General features: G+C 43.2%; 1 protein-coding gene across 5 annotated transcripts in view; it reads right to left on the bottom strand.

The window, feature by feature from the left end:
• SVIL (supervillin) overlaps positions 1–16,724 on the bottom strand; it is a 483,923-nt gene that overhangs the window by 307,509 nt on the left and 159,690 nt on the right. The window contains exon 1 of one of the 5 annotated variants that reach the window (XM_033931473.1): positions 9,850–9,898. The exons of the other annotated variants lie outside the window; for them this stretch is intronic. The gene's annotated coding sequence lies outside the window, so the exon portion shown is untranslated. Of the gene's footprint in view, positions 1–9,849; positions 9,899–16,724 lie in introns of those variants that run through there. 5 annotated transcript variants of the gene reach the window in all.

Here is a 16,724-nt window from a genome sequence, read left to right as displayed (position 1 = left end):
CCCGACCCGTCCCGGCAAGTTCTTTTCTTGTCCGTGCCCCATTTCTGCAAGCTCCGTCCTCATCTGCACTAGCCTCAAACACTTTAAAATCATAAGTAGCAACATTCTACAGCTCAGATTGTGATGTCATAATGCCTCATTCCACCAATGCCTAAGCTCCGTCCTCATCTGCACAAGCCTCAAACACTTTAAAATCATAAGTAGCAACATTCTAGAGCTCAGATTGTGATGTCATAATGCCTCATTCCATCAATGCCTAAGCTCCGTCCTCATCTGCACAAGCCTCAAACACTTTAAAATCATAAGTAGCAACATTCTAGAGCTCAGATTGTGATGTCATAATGCCTCATTCCACCAATGTCTAAGCTCCGTCCTCATCTGCACTAGCCTCAAACACTTTAAAATCATAAGTAGCAACATTCTACAGCTCAGATTGTGATGTCATAATGCCTCATTCCACCAATGCCTAAGCTCCGTCCTCATCTGCACAAGCCTCAAACACTTTAAAATCATAAGTAGCAACATTCTAGAGCTCAGATTGTGATGTCATAATGCCTCATTCCACCAATGTCTAAGCTCCGTCCTCATCTGCACTAGCCTCAAACACTTTAAAATCATAAGTAGCAACATTCTAGAGCTCAGATTGTGATGTCATAATGCCTCATTCCACCAATGTCTAAGCTCCGTCCTCATCTGCACTAGCCTCAAACACTTTAAAATCATAAGTAGCAACATTCTACAGCTCAGATTGTGATGTCATAATGCCTCATTCCACCAATGTCTAAGCTCCGGTCCTCATCTGCACAAGCCTCAAACACTTTAAAATTATAAGTGTCCGAGGCTTGTGCAGTTAAGGCAGAGCTAACGGCAAAACTCACGGGGATGGGATGGAGAAATTGAGTTCTGTGGGGAAGGGGACAAATTTGTCCCCATGTCGTTCGCTAATTAGTATCTGACCTATCATTCTAAGAGCATAACTTCAATTCCAAAAAGTTTATACTTTAACGAAAAGAAGAAAAAAAAGGCTAGTCATGCTAGTCACAGACCTACCACCAAATTGAGGCAGAGGCCTCCAAATTGTGTTACAGATCATAACCGCAAACTCAGACTTCAGTGACTCAGCATCTGCTTTTTATTCCCACCGTGCTGAGGTTACCCTGTTGAAAGTAGAGCTGGTAACGCAGAAAGCCAGTCCAGCAGGCAATTTATACTCATTGGTTAGGCTAAGCCTCATAACAATCTGATAAGCATCAATTTTTGAAGAGAGAAATTAAGTTTAAATGTCTTTATTGAATTTCACAAAATACAGTAATTCAATACAACAATTAATCTAATGACATTAAAGCCCTTCCCCCTCCCCCCAACAAAATTGTAAAAGTAGACGAATTGGGAGTACAAACCAGAAAAAAATGTCAATTAGCACGTATCCTACAATAGTCATCTAAAAGAGCCTAAACCCTCTTAAAATATAGAACTGGACATCGCCTAACAGCAGCTACTTCTTCATATTTACACGCAAGACAGACTCCCGCCCACCATGCAGTTCTTTCTGAAAAGAGAAATCAAATGAAAGAAGTTTTATTTCAAAATTATGGGGAAAAGGGAATTAATTTAAGAAAATTCTATGTGACTGGCATCAATTTATCATCTTGCTTCCTTCTGCTTCATGTTAACTTTCAGCATAAAAGGAATGAAACGGGCACAGAAGCCTTTCACGTTGAAATTGAATGGAATACTCTACAGGCCGATCAGATCATGACTGGTATCCCCCACCCCATCCCCAATATCTATACAGATTAAGCCGTTAGGGGAGAGGTCCGAGTTTGCGTCTGCTGATTACCTGACGTTAAGAAAGGGTGTACAAGGAAACAATTTATAAAAGAGTGGCCCTGCTATGGCGAAAAATATTTTTAAGTTTTCGGTAAAAACAGAAGTGCTCTTGGGTATAATTTAGGAAAGAGCTAAGCATGAAACAAGCCATTAGGGAGTTACAGACTGTACATAAAAGTCGATCAGCCAGAGAGAGAAAACTGTATCATGGCCTCTGGCAGTAGCTGAGATGTTTTTCCCATGGAAGTTATTTAGTATAAAGTAGGAAGGATGGAGATTGGGTGAAGATGAAGCAAGGGAAGGGGGAGAATGCATAAGCTGGGTAGAGCAATGGAGTAGGAAAATGAAAGAGATCCAGGAATTGGGAATGGTTATTTTGATTATCAAACTGATGTTCTGTTAACTGCTAATTTGGATTGGAAATGCATATTATACACGAAAAAAACAAAAAAACTAATTCATGATAAAGTTATTGCATTATTTAATATTAATTCATAGGTCAATGCATATCAAATATATGTAACGTGCACTAATTATTTTTAAAAGCACAAACAGATGTACATACCTATTGCTTGTATTTTTTTGTTTTAATTTTAGGGCATGCTAAGGTTTAATGATTTCTGTACATTTACTACATTTTAAGAAAATCACTTAAATGATATGACAAGGTTTTCATTAACTTTATGTATCATTCCTAATGGAGGATGGCACAAAGGCCCAGATTCTGTAAACGGTGCTGTTATTGGTGGCCGCCCAGAAAAATGGCGCCATTCGCATGTCAATCACGCAACGGCACCATTTACAGAATCGTGGCCACGTTGAAAGTAGGTGCCGCAAATGTAGGGCCAGGGTTTTGCAGGCCTACATTTCTAGCGCCTACTTTCAATGAGAATCACGTTCATAGTGGTGCCTATCTCCACTTTAGGCATAAACCGTGCCGACTTTCAGCGTAGACGCTGGTAGGCACCTCTATGGACAGGAGATGGCCTCCATTCTTTGCCAAGTTTCCAAGTTTATTAAAATTTGATATACTGCTTAAAATTTGTCAAAGCGGTGTACATTATATTAAAAAATATATATAACAGTTGGGAAAATATAATTAATATTTAAGACCGAGACAAGACAAACTGAAACATAAAGGAAAGAGAGGGAGAAAGGGATGACACGGTTGGGGGAAGGAAGCTATGCTCTTCCTTATTTATTTTATTTATTTATTTTTGTAATTAATCTAGGACGGAAAGGATATCATATGTCATAAGGGTCCTTAAATAAAAAAGTTTTTAAGTTCATTTTAAATTTGTCAATATTTTCTTCCTCTCTTAGATAGAGTGGTAATGAGTTCCAATGTACGGGTGCAGTTACTGAAAAAATACGCTTACGGGCGGTGTCTACATTTACGGGCAGGTGCCTACAATTTTCTTCTAATTTGTTTTTAAGCAACACAGTCAATTACCACAGCATTTATCACCAGGAGTAGTACTTGCCTCCCCGATCTTCCTGCTCTGCGGTTTCGCCGCCGTAAAGTTTCAGAACCTTAACAGCTAAAACAATTAAATTAGGCAGTGATTGGCTGCCTACCACCAACCAACTTAGAGTGCCGTTACGAAAATCAGGGCCAAAAGGTTTTTAAATTGAATTTTTTTTTTAACTGCCTCTACAGGAGAGTGCTAGAACTAGAGCACGCTAAATGCTAACGCGTCCATAGACTAACATGCACGCGTTAGCGTTTAGCGTGTGCTAATTCGATTAGCATGCGCTAATCGGTTAGCACACCTTAGTAAAAGAGGGCCTTAGATTCACTGTAACCCAATAAAGAAATAGCATTCATATCATACCAAGAAAAATGTTATGTAGAGAAAAAAACAGCAGTTTTGAAAGTCGTCGCAATTACACACATACATTTGTATGCGCACATGACACTCCATCGGGTCACAATCTCTGCACTAGATACTGATATTTCTGCGGCTAATGCCTTACTTATACAATAATCTGTGCACGCATTAATGTGGCAATTCAGTGCGCTCTTTCACTTTTGCATACTTTGCATCCATTAGCTTACCGCTACCAGAAGTAAAACTTTTCTTTTAGCGCACGCATTAGGAAACCGTGCACATGAGTTATTACAACTGCCCCCTCGGATAGCAATAAAAAGCATTTCCAACTGTGTTGATCTGCAGCAGATTTTAAATGTTCTTCCCTTCCTACCCCGCTTTATTAATTGTAAGCACTGAAGTGTAGCTTTTAATGCATCAAATCGGAATCAGATCTTAAAACTAAGACATGCACTAAAATTTCTTCTCCCAACCATTTGGAATCCGTATTGGAGTAGTGGGGTGGGGGGGGGGGAGAGAGGGGGAGAGGAGCGTAGTTCCATCCTCTGACCTTTGCTTGGAATATTACTAGAGAGAACGCAGACTTGAAGACTAGGAAAAGTGCCAGCTCCTCTTAAAACCCGACACGGCCCTGAATGCACAAGAGCTGATACGTTACAAATCAGGGGTGTCAAAGTCCCTCCTCGAGGGCCGAAATCCAGTCGGGTTTTCTGGATTTCCCCAATGAATATGCATTGAAAGCAGTGCATGCGCATAGATCTCATGCAGATTCATTGGGGAAATCCTGAAAACCCGACTGGATTCCGTCCCTCGAGGACCGACTTCGACACCTGTGCGTTACATAAACCAGTATCAAAGTACCAGAACAACATATAAGAAATTTCAGTAGGGAAGCTGAATGCCCAAGCATTGCTTCCAGATGAAGCAGACGGAAAGATTTCATCTGCTCAAAGGGGATCCATTGTTTCGCACTTCACTGTTGTAAAACCAGCATCAGTCAACTGACATGTTAACTATACTAACGATATCGTTTTTATAAAGCTGGAAAAACAGCACTCAAGTTAATTGTCAAGTTTCTTATTAATTATTACACACCACTTGAGGCCAAAAGGATGCTGCCTCCCAGGGTAAATTCACTTTCTTATTTGTATTTCTTTGAGTACAAGGTATGTGGTACAGAGAATGACACGGGGACAAATTTGTCTCCGTCCACACAGGAACTCAATCTCCCCATCCCATCCCCGTGAGTTCTGTCCCTGTCCCATTCCTGTAAACCAGGGGTGTCAAAGTCCCTCCTCAAGGACCGCAATCCAGTCGGGTTTTCAGGATTTTCCCAATGAATATGCATGAGGTCTATTTGCATGCACTGCTTTTATTGTATGTTAATAGATCTCATGCATATTCATTGGGGAAATCATGAAAACCCGACTGGATTGCGGCCCTCAAGGAGGGACTCTGACATCCCTGCTGTAAACCCTGCCTTAACCGCACAAGCCTCGAACACTTATGATTTTAAAGTGTTTGAGGCTTGTGCACATGAGGACAGAGCTTGCAGGGATGGGGCAGGGGCAGGAAAAAAAAACTTACTGGGACGGGAAAATGAGTTCCTGCGGGGACAGGGGAAAATTTGTTCCCATGTCATTCTCTAGTATAGACCTCACAATCACACCGGTTATCTTGGCAGAGTTCAAATCAGCAAAAGCATAAGAAAGAAGATGCAGTAAACAGTAGCAGGTCTCAAAGTCACATGACTTACTGGTGTGCTGTATCTCTCACATCTAGCTTTCAGGGTTTGCTCTTCTACTCTTCGGCTACTCTAGGGATAGGCAAATCCGGTCCTCGAGAGCCACAGGCAGGTCAGGTTTTCAGGATATCCACAATGAATATGTATGAGATGGATTTGCTTGCACTTCCTCCTTGAGATGCAAATCTATCTCATGCATATTTATTGTGGATATCCTGAAAATCTGACCTGCCTGTGGCTCTCAAGGACTGGAATTGCCTCTCTTGGGCTACACCAAAGCTAATTGCCACACAGAATGGAATGAAGGGCCCTGTATGAAGCAGAGATGTATCCATATAACACTAGGGAAAAAAGTGGTCCCAAGTGTTGTAGGAGGTAACAAGAAGGAGACCGAAACATACAGCACTCCAATACCTCACTTGTTGGCATCAGCAGTAGCCACTAGTACTGCCTGATTCACGATTCAAATCAGTTCACTGATTCACTTCGGGTGAATCGATTTAAATTTGAAAAAAAATCAGCTTCCCGATTCGGACCCTCTCCCCTCACCCCCTAAAGCAGGAGCGGGCAGCGCTGCTCTTGCTGACCGCTGTCGCAACTGTTTTAGAGGGCGAGGAGGGAGGGTCAGTCGGGAAATGCTGCGTCTGACTTCCCTCCTGGCCTCCCCGAAGGACTCCCCCCCCCCCCCCCGAAAGACTGCACACACCCCTCCCCGGGAAGGCCTTGTGGAGGGGCGGGAACGCTGCAAGGGAAACAGCTCAAAGCAATGCAGTGCAAAGAGCTGTAACCGCGATCTTCGGCTGAAGCTGTAAGGTAAACGGTTCAGGGAGGCCACGGGAAACATGGAGGCCTTCCCGGGGGGGGGGGGGGCAATCCTTCGGGGGGCCAGTCCATCGAGGGGCAGTCCTTCAGGGGGTGGGACAGGCGTTGGGGGGGGTGCAGGCCTTCAAGGGGTGAACAGGCTTTTAACAGGGAACAGGCCTTTAAGGGGGGAACAGGCCTTTAAGGGGGGGGACAGGCAGGCCTGGGGGGCAGTCCTTCAGGGGGTGGGACAGGCCTTGGGGGGTGCAGGCCTTTAAGGGGGGAACAGGCCTTTAAGGGGGGGACAGGCCAGGGATGGTGGCATAGGCCTTCAGGGAGGACAGGCAGGTCTTCAAGGGGGGGGACAGGCCTTCAGGGGAGGGGGCCCTGGTGTAGAAGTACACGGAGGGAGGGAAGGGGGGTTCAAAGAGATGTGCATATGCCAGACTTTGGGGGGGGAAGAAATAATGGGTCTAAAAATAGAGGAGAGAGATGATGGACAATGGGATTTAGGGAGGAAAGGAACAGAAAGGGAGAGAAGTTGGACACAAGGGATGGTGTGGATGGGGGACAGAGATACTGGATAGGAGGATAGTTGGTAAAAGAAAGGGAGAGATGGTGGACCCTGGGGTGGTGGGGAAGAAGGGAGAGATGCTGGATGAAAGGGTAGTTAAGAAAAGGTAGATCTGTGGATGGAGACGAAAAAAAAGAAAGATGACAGACCTCCGGTGGAGGGAAGGGAAACGGAAGGGGGAGGACAGAGATGGAAGATGGATGGTTAGCAGGGAGAAAGAAGAAAGAAGGAGACCCTGGCAAGAAAGTTATCAGAAGACAACCAGAGCCTGGGACCAACAAGATTTGAATAATGACCAGACAACAAAAGGTAGAAAAACTAATTTTATTTTGCATTTTGTTATTACAATATGTCAGATTTGAAACGTGTATCCTGCCAGAGCTGGTGTTAGACCGCAAACGTGAGCTAGGATTTAACAGAGAGAGGAAAAGTCTTTTTTGTTTGTTTATTTTGTTTACACCACAGCGCCAGTGTGGTTAGGAGAAGGCATAGGGGGTGAAGAGGCTATAAAATAAACCCACCAAGATGTTTGAAAAAAGCACCCAATTGGGCAGGAAAATCGAATCGAATCACCAATTCAGTAGGCTGAATCAAATCGAATCAAAAAATTTTTTTCCTGAATCGGGCAGCACTAAGAAATGCTGTCTTAATAGTGATTTTAAAAAAAGGAGGCTGAATCCTAAAGTGTCATAAGAACATTTAGCAGCCCATTCGGGCTCCAATATTTTAGGAACTGTACTACCCTAGAGAATGCTACCGCCGTTGGGTAAAAAGACAGCAGCAGATCATAAAGCACCTCTCCAGCCTACATTTAGGCTAGGATACACCACATCCAAAATAGAATTAAAGAAATCTTTTAACCTTATAAAATTTGCTTCCCTTTATATGAAGCATCCCCACACAGAATAACATGCTTTTTCTCCATCACTTAAGTCATCAAACTTAGAAGCTGCAGGCCAGATTGGAATGTTTAGGACTTTGGCTTCTATGTCTATGTCTGGTAAATGTTTTTCAGGATGTAATAAGGTCTGGGGTCTTAGCCAATAGAGTGTCACCACAATCACATATGAAGTGATTTTTCATAGTGTTGGGTTAAATCCATAGCAACTGCTTAACTCTCTTATGAACGAAAGTGCACAGCGTTAGATCTATTAACATGCAGCAGTCAAATCCTTATTAAGCTGTGAAATCTGTTGCCAAAGGACATTGGCCATAGCAGTCCTTTTGAGGACATGTCCATGGGTCCAGACGGCTTTTCAAAACCCGGCATTTTGTCCGGATTTTGAAAAGCCTTCCTCAAAATTGCCATTGGGCAGGAGGGCAACGTGATGACATCGCATGCATGCGCTGTCATCACTTCGCATGCCCAGATGCCCTCCTGCCCGACTAGAGCAGGCAGAAGGGGGCAGGGCTGGGGTTGGGACAAAGGTGTCCGGATTTCCCCAACGGAAAATCTAGTAACCATACATAGTAGCTAACATTGGGGGTTCAAGAGGCCTGAACCAGTTCCTGTAGGAAGAGTCCATATAAGTATAACCCGGACTTGGGAAAGCTATTGCTTATCCCTGGACCTGAGGTCTAAGAACCAGACCTAATTTTTAGGATCTGCTAGGTAAGGATGATTTGGGCTGGCCACTGTTTGAAGACCAAATACTGGGCTTGGAAGGACCTTGGCCTTAGCAGAGTTTTTCCAACATTCTTTTGTCACGTGCTTACACCAAATCAGATCTTAGAAGGATACCAAACAACAAAAAAGTTTTTAATTTCAGGACATTCATGCAACTGGCCTTGGGATATCACAAGAGAAAACCTCAGCCACATCAAAAGATTTTTTTTTTCTAAATAAAAAAACTCAATTATTCATAATATATTTCTGTGTTTCAGCTTCTAAACAGCCTCTAAAAGTTGTTTTTTTTAAAGTATAAACATCAGTCATTATATGAGGGCTGTCCTGAAAGCAATGCTAAAGTGGCCATAACTTCTTTTTATTAACTGATATAAGTAACTCTTCCTCAGTACAAAAAGTACTACCCAAATATACTCTCCATCACATTTGTGCCATTGTTGAACCCAACTCTTGAATCCTCTAAAAAAATTCAGACATGCACTGTTGTACCCACTTCTTCACAGTCACTTTCACCTTGTCTGTGTCATCAAATTGTTTTCCCCAAAGATTATCCTTCATTGGACTGAAGGGTGCAAGATCCAGGCTGTACAATGGATGGGGGACCAATAACTAGCCCAATTTGCAGATCGCCTGATTTGTTGCCAAAGATGTGTGTGGTCATGCATTGTCAAGGTGAATGTGTATCGTTTCCAGATTCTTGTTTGGTCTCTTCCTCCTAATGGCTTCTCTAAGCTTCCTGAGTGTCTCACGTACCACTCGCTGGTCATGGTACGGCCACGTTTCAGAAAATCATAGATAATCACATCCTTGTCATCCCAAAAAATAGTCACCATAACTTTCTATGCTGATGTTGGCTCTTGAACTTCTTTAGCCTTGAAGAGGTGTGACACCATTCCATGGACTGATTCTTCATTTCTGGATGTTTCTACTTTGTATGTTGCATGTACACTGCTTTGGTTTAAAGCAGTATATAAATTTTTAAATAAATAACGATACACCTATGGTTTATCCTCTGTCATCAGATCAGAAAAACAGTGTCTTCATTGGCTTCAAATGCTTCTAGCAGATCAGAGTAGACTTCCATCCTTCTCTCTTTCAAATCGGGTGTCAACTGCTGAGGTACCCACTTTGCACCCACTTTCTGATACCCTAAGGGCCTCTTCTATTAAATTACGCTAGCAGTTTCTAGAGCGGGGAACCGTGCTGAATAGCCTGCGCTGCTCCCGACGCTCATAGAGTTCTTATGAGCGTCGGGAGCAGCACGGGCCATTCAGCGCGACTCTCTGCGCTATAAACTGCTATCGAAGAGGGGATAAGTCTTAATAGAAGAGGGGATAAGTCTTCCACCATCTTCTGTATGGCATTGTGACCACAGTCCAATTGTGCAGCAAGTTCATAGATTGTGATTCATCTGTCTGCATGAATCAATTAATCCACTCACTGATATGTGTCAGTAGTTGCAGTTGATGGTCTCCCACTGTGTGCTTTGTCCTCAATGCTGGTTTTCCCTTCTTTAAACTTTTTCATCCATCTATGCACATTGCTCTCGTCAATGGTGCCATCTCTGTAAACATTCTGTAGCCTTCTGAGGATGTCGGACAGCCTGCACCCTTCCATCAAGAATTCAATAGTGGCAAGTTGCTTCTGCAATGAATAATATTATTATCCTATTATTCTTATTATTATATCCTATTATTATCCTAATATTATTATCCTATTATTATTATCCAATGAATAATATTATTATGAATAATATTATCCTATTATTCATCTGCAATGAAGAAAAAGATTCTAAAATGCCTGTACAAAGGAAGAGTTACTCTACCAACATAGGCAATTTGAATGACCCATGCCAATTAATAAAAAAAAAGTTATGCCCACTTTTGCATTGCTTTCGGTAATATACACACGCAAGCTACCACTTCATCACTGTGTAGAGAAATAAGGAAGCTCTATCCACTACAATACACAATCATGTGAAAAAAAATTTCTTCCCTTCATGTTTTCCCTGATTATTATTGCACCTGTGTCACACTGAATGATTTTTGATCTTTAAACAAAATGTAGCATTAGATTAAGGGGACCTAATTAAATACAAAGAGCTCTTTTTACTAAGCTGCAATAGCGTTTTTTAGCACGCGCTAAACCCGCGCTACGTGGCTAGAACTAATGCCAGCTCAATGCTGGTGTTAAGGTCTAACGCGTGCGGCAATTAAGCGCGTGCTAAAACCGCTATCGCAGCTTAGTAAGAGGAGCCCAAAGAGAAAAACTTAAAAACTGCATTGAGGAGCAAAGTTATTCAACATTCATATTACCTATGTGAAAAAGTAACTACCTCCTAAACTTAACTGGTTGCATCACCTTTATTTATTCACAATTTGATATACTGTACCACAATAAATGCTTTCTATAATTTGATATCCGCCTTTCACATCACTATTCATGCATCTTATAGAAGTACAAACATAGGAAAGCAAATAAAGACTATGGGCTCCTTTTACAAAGGCGCGCTAGTGTTTTTAACGCATGCACCAGATTAGCGTGTGTTATAGTGCGCGCTAGCCGAAAATCTACTGCCTGCTCAAAAGGAGCAGCTAGCGCACAGGGCAATTTAGCGCGTGTTAAGGCCCTATGGGTCCTTTTACAAAGGCGCGCTAGCATTTTTAATGCACGTACCGGATTAGCGTTTAGTAATTTCGAGTTTACACCCAGCAGTGTCTACTGCAAGCTGTCAAAGCTCAAGGTTAACAAGGCAATGGGGCCTGACAACCTACACCCCAGGGTGCTCAGGGAGTTATGTGATGTCTTGGCAGAACCGCTATCCGTGCTATTCAATCTCTCCCTTAGTACAGGTAACGTCCCGTTGGACTGGAAAATGGCTAACGTCATTCCACTTCATAAGAAAGGCTCCAAGATGGAGACAGCAAACTACAGACCGGTGAGTCTCACATCAATAGTGAGCAAACTAATGGAAACTCTAATCAAACACCAATTGGATACGATTATGAACGAGGAGAATCTACGGGATCCCCGTCAACATGGATTTACTAAGGGGAGATCCTGCACATCCAACCTGATCGGCTTCTTTGACTGGGTGATGAGAAAGCTGGATATTGGGGAGTCCCTGGACATCGTATACCTGGACTTCAGCAAAGCATTCGATAGCGTACCACACCGCAGGTTGCTGAGCAAGATGAGTTCTATAGGATTGGGCGACACGTTGACGAAATGGATTGGGAACTGGCTTGAGGGTAGGCTTCAGAGGGTAGTGGTGAATGGCACCCCCTCCGAAACGACGGAGGTGATCAGTGGAGTGCCACAGGGCTCCGTCCTGGGCCCGATCCTGTTCAACATCTACATAAGAGACTTGGCAGAAGGGCTCCGAGGTAAAATAACATTATTCGCTGATGATGCCAAACTAAGCAATGTAGTGGCCAAGAGTACAACAGACAAAAATTCAATGCCCGACAACATGATGCACGACCTACTACTACTGGAGCGCTGGTCTAGGTCCTGGCAACTCAGCTTCAATGCCAAAAAATGCAAAGTCATGCACCTGGGCAGCCAAAATCCATGCAAGACTTACACCCTAAATGGCGAGATCCTAACAAGAACAGAAGCAGAACGTGACCTAGGGGTGATCGTCAGTGAGGACATGAAGGCTGCCAATCAAGTGGAGCAAGCTTCCTCCAAAGCAAGGCAAATCATAGGTTGCATACGCAGGAGTTTCGTCAGCCGTAAGCCTGAAGTCATTATGCCATTGTATAGATCCATGGTGAGACCACACCTGGAGTACTGTGTGCAATTTTGGAGGCCGCATTACCGAAAGGATGTGCTGAGACTAGAGTCGGTCCAGAGAATGGCCACCCGGATGATCGCGGGTCTCAAGGATCTCCCGTACGAAGAAAGGCTGGATAAATTACAGCTCTACTCTCTCGAGGAACGCAGAGAGAGGGGAGACATGATCGAGACGGGTCGCATCGAAGTGGAAGAAGATATCTTTCTTCTCAAGGGTCCCAAGGCAACCAGGGGGGCACCCGTGGAAAATCAGGGGAGGGAAACTGCACAGTGACACCAGGAAATTCTTTTTCACTGAAAGAGTGGTTGACCGCTGGAATAGTCTTCCACTTCAGGTCACTGAGGCCAGCAGCGTACCTGATTTTAAGGCCAAATGGGATAGACACGTGGGATCTATTCGCTGAGTTAGGTGGGGGAGGGTCATTGCGGTGGGCAGACTAGATGGGCCGTGGCCCTTATCTGCCGTCTATTTCTATGTTTCTATGTTTCTATAGCACGCGCTAGCTGAAAATCTACCACCTGCTCATAAGGAGAAGCTAGCATGCGGGGCAATTTAGCGCGTGTTAAGACCCTATGGGTCCTTTTACAAAGGCACGCTAAGCATTTTAGCGCATGCTAAATATTAGCGCGTGCTACCCACCCGCTAAACGCTAATGTATGCATGTTAGTCTATGAGTATGTTAGCGTCTAGCGCACGTATATTTAGCGCACACTAAAATGGCTAATGTGCCTTTGTAAAAGAGGGGGTATATGGCCTAGTCTGCCTACCCATGCCATCTACTATCCTCTCCGTTTCCTTAGAGATCCAATATTCTTATCCCAAGCTTTCTTAATTCAGATATATTTTTCATCTCTACCACCTCCAGCAGGAGGCCATTCCATGCATTCACTACCTTTTTTCTGTGAAAAAGTATTTTCTAAGGTTACTTTAATCTATCCCCTTTCACCTTCATCCCATGCCTCCTCATTCCAGAGCTTCCTTTCAAATGGAAGAGACTTGCCTCATGTGCATTTATGCCACATAGGTATTTAAATGTCTTCGACATCTCTCTCCTCTTCCACTTTTCCTCCAAAGTTTATATATTGAAATCTTTAAGTCTGCCCCTATATTCTTTATGATGAAGACCACCGACCATTTTAGTAGCCTTCCTCTGGAACAGGGGTAGACAATTCCGATCCTCGAGTGCTGGAGTCAGGTCAGGTTTTCAGGAGCTCCACCATGAATATGTACGAGATGGATTTGCATGCACTGCTTCCTTGAGATGCAAATCTATCTCATGCATATTTATTGTGGATATCCTGAAAACCTGACCTGGCTCCGGCTCTCGAGGACCAGAATTGCCTACCCCTGCTCTGGAACAACTCCATCCTGTTCATATCTTTTTGAAGGTCTCCAGAATTGTACACAATATTCTAAATGAGGTCTCACTAAAGTCTTATACAGGGCATCTTTACCTCCTTTATCCTACTAGCCATTCCTCTCCCTAGGCATCCAAGAATCCTTCTAGCTTTTGCTGTCACTTTTCCTACCTGTTTGACCATCTTAAGTTCATCACATACGTTCACACCCAAATCTCGCTCCTCTTTCGTACACAGCAGCTCACCCCACTATTCTTTACAGAAATGCTTTAATTCAGACACTTCGTAGGTTTTCATGCTTGTTTCAGGTCCTGCCTTAGTATCTCTATTAGGTTCAAGGTAAGACTGACTAGGCCAATCCAAAACTAATTTAGATGTGGACTTGCTTTTGTGTTTTAGATCATTGTCTTGCTGCATAACCCAATTACGCCTCAGAATTTTCTGGTCAGGTTAGAATTCATGGCTTCTTCAATAATGGCATGCTTTCCAGGTGCTGAGGCATCACGCCATGTGTTGACTGCTGGTGATTTCTTACTGTTGAATGCTGTATTTGCTTTATGTCAAGTATAATAGAAAACAAGAGTCTAAATCCCACAAAACAGAAGACAATGAAGAAAGTGGGAATAAAAGTTGGGACAGGTCACTGGAGCATCCAAAGAGAATAATGCATTGTAACAAGATGATTTGATGTCCCAATAGCAATCTTTATTGACAAATGGTGTGTAGACCAGACACAGTCTGTGTTTCAGCCCAAATGGGCCTACCTCAGGGGTGATAAATGATATCTACAAAAAAACATATTTAATACACAAATAGACAGTAATGAAAAAAACCTTAAAAAAAGGCATGAACATAAACACTTAAATTTGGATTTCGCTTTCATTGTAGAGGTGCTGATCTGGCTTCATTTCTGAAAACTGTATAGAAAACCAGAAACCAATAAAATAGCAAATAGTAAAAAAAACAATTTATAAACTGATAAAAGATAGAATGATAAATTGTATGTAATAATATAAACAAATTGATAAAAGCAATGATGGGTAAGTGTAAAAATGAGTCTTCTCATGGGAAGCGGCGTGGGACCAGGCAGGCAACCTGGTGCGCCACTATGCCACAAGAAAACAAAAGAGGAAGCAGCTGCATCAGCCGGCAGTTCTCAGAGGAAGCAGCGGGAACTAGGCAGCCAGACAGCCTTGTACGCTGCTCTCAGTGAGGTGCCACGTCCAGAAGTTAAAAAAAAAAAAAAAAAGGTACGCGCGGGGGGCGGCGGAGGAAGTGGGCCAGGGCCTGCCTGCCACCTGCCTGGGGGGTGAGAAGGGAGAGGCCGGGGCCTACCTGCCTACCCAATTAAAAATAGGGAGGGAGGAGGGAGAGTCCGGGGCCTGCCTGCTGCCTGCCTGGGGGGTGGGGAGAGAGGAGGGAGAGGCCAGAGCCTGTCTGCCTGTCCACCTGCCCTGCCAAATTAAAAATAGGGAGGGAGGATGGAGAGGCCGGGGCTTTCCTGCTGCCTGTCTGCCGGGGGGATGGGGGAGGGGGGAGGAAGAGGCCTGCCTGCCTACCTACCTACCTACCCGTCCGGTGCCGTCCCTACCTGCCTACTTGTCCTGTCCCTGCCTAACCTGTCCCTACCTGCCTACCAGTCACTAGGCCTGCTTGCCCTGTCCCTGCCTACCACTAGACCACCAGGGGGGAACAGGGTATAGAGCATGGCAGGGAGGGGGGACAGGATGCAGAGCTTGGCAAGGAGTGTAGGGTTGGGTGCAGAGCCTGGCAGGGAGAATTTGGTTCAGAATGTTTTTTTTATTGTTTTCCTCCTCTAAGTCTAGGGTTCGTCTTATGGTCAGGTGCGTCTAATGGAGCAAAAAATACGGTATACATCTCCCAAAATATTTTTTACTTATTTTAAAATATATTGTACACCGCTTTGACAATTTTTAAGTGGTATACCAAATTTCAATAAACTTGGATTAAACTTGAATGTTTGATAGGATAACATTTTTGTGTTTGTGTGCGAATAAATCAAAGGATTCCCAAGAGTGACGGAACACTACATTTCCCACATTGTTTATATCCTACATCTTTGATTGTTCAAATTAGAGAATGACACGGGAACAAATTTTTCCCTGTCCCTGCAGGAACTCAATTTCCCCGTTCCCGCACATTTTGTCGCTGTTTCTGCCCTACTCCTGTAAACTCTGCCTTAACCGCACAGACCTCAAACACTTAAAATTGTAAAATGTTTGAGGCTGGTGCAGATGAGGATGAAGCTTGCAGGAATGGGGCAGGAAGAGGAAAAGAACTCACCGGGATAGAAAAATGAGTTCCCGCAGGGACGGGGAAAAATTTGTCCCTGTGCCATTCCCTAGTTCAGATCAACCTGTTGAGCAACTGGAAGAAAGGAAGGTACATGGTACAAGTTTGTCTTTTAATATTTTTTCTTTTAAGTAAGCCACTGTTAGGCACTTATCCTTAAAACATGAGTGCCCCTCTAAGATATGCCTCCATATGATTCTTTGGATATCTGTTAAAATTTCAGTGTGCAAATGATGCCTGGTGATCTCCCTCTTTTTTTCTTTCTTTTAGTAAGTCTTTGGCCATAGGATAGATTCTGTGGCTTTCCTATATACTTTAGTCACAAAACAATATGTGTCTTTTCTAATCTTAAAATCCAAAAAAATCAATCTCTTGGTAATGTTGTGTAATCTTGAAAGTAAGATTAGGATTCCTAGTATTAAGCCAGGTAAAAACATTTAATCCAGCTAAATCACCCTACCATAATAGGAAGATATCATCTACTGTATATATATGTCTTATAGAATTTAATATTGTCCTTAAAAGGATGGTCTGACAAAAAAGGTTTTCTCCAAAGTGGGCTACATATAGACTTGCAATGCATGGAGCTTATATTTGCTCTTATCTCTATGCCCTTGATTTTTTGGTAAAAAGAATTCTGAAACATAAATAAAGATTGCTATTGGAAGATCAAGTCATTCTGTATATTATTCCCTTTTGATGCTCCAGTGACCTGTCCCAATTTTGCTTTATGTCAGACATAATGGGACCTGTGTTGTCCACAGAATTCTACCTCTGAAGGCTTGTCTGCTCGTAGGTTATTATCCCAAAAGGCTTGTGTATTCATCTATGTGTGTTTTTACAAAT

Source organism: Geotrypetes seraphini, chromosome 2 (genome assembly GCF_902459505.1).
Source record: "Geotrypetes seraphini chromosome 2, aGeoSer1.1, whole genome shotgun sequence".
NCBI classification, from domain to species: domain Eukaryota; kingdom Metazoa; phylum Chordata; class Amphibia; order Gymnophiona; family Dermophiidae; genus Geotrypetes; species Geotrypetes seraphini.
This window is presented reverse-complemented; position numbering and strand designations above follow the sequence as displayed.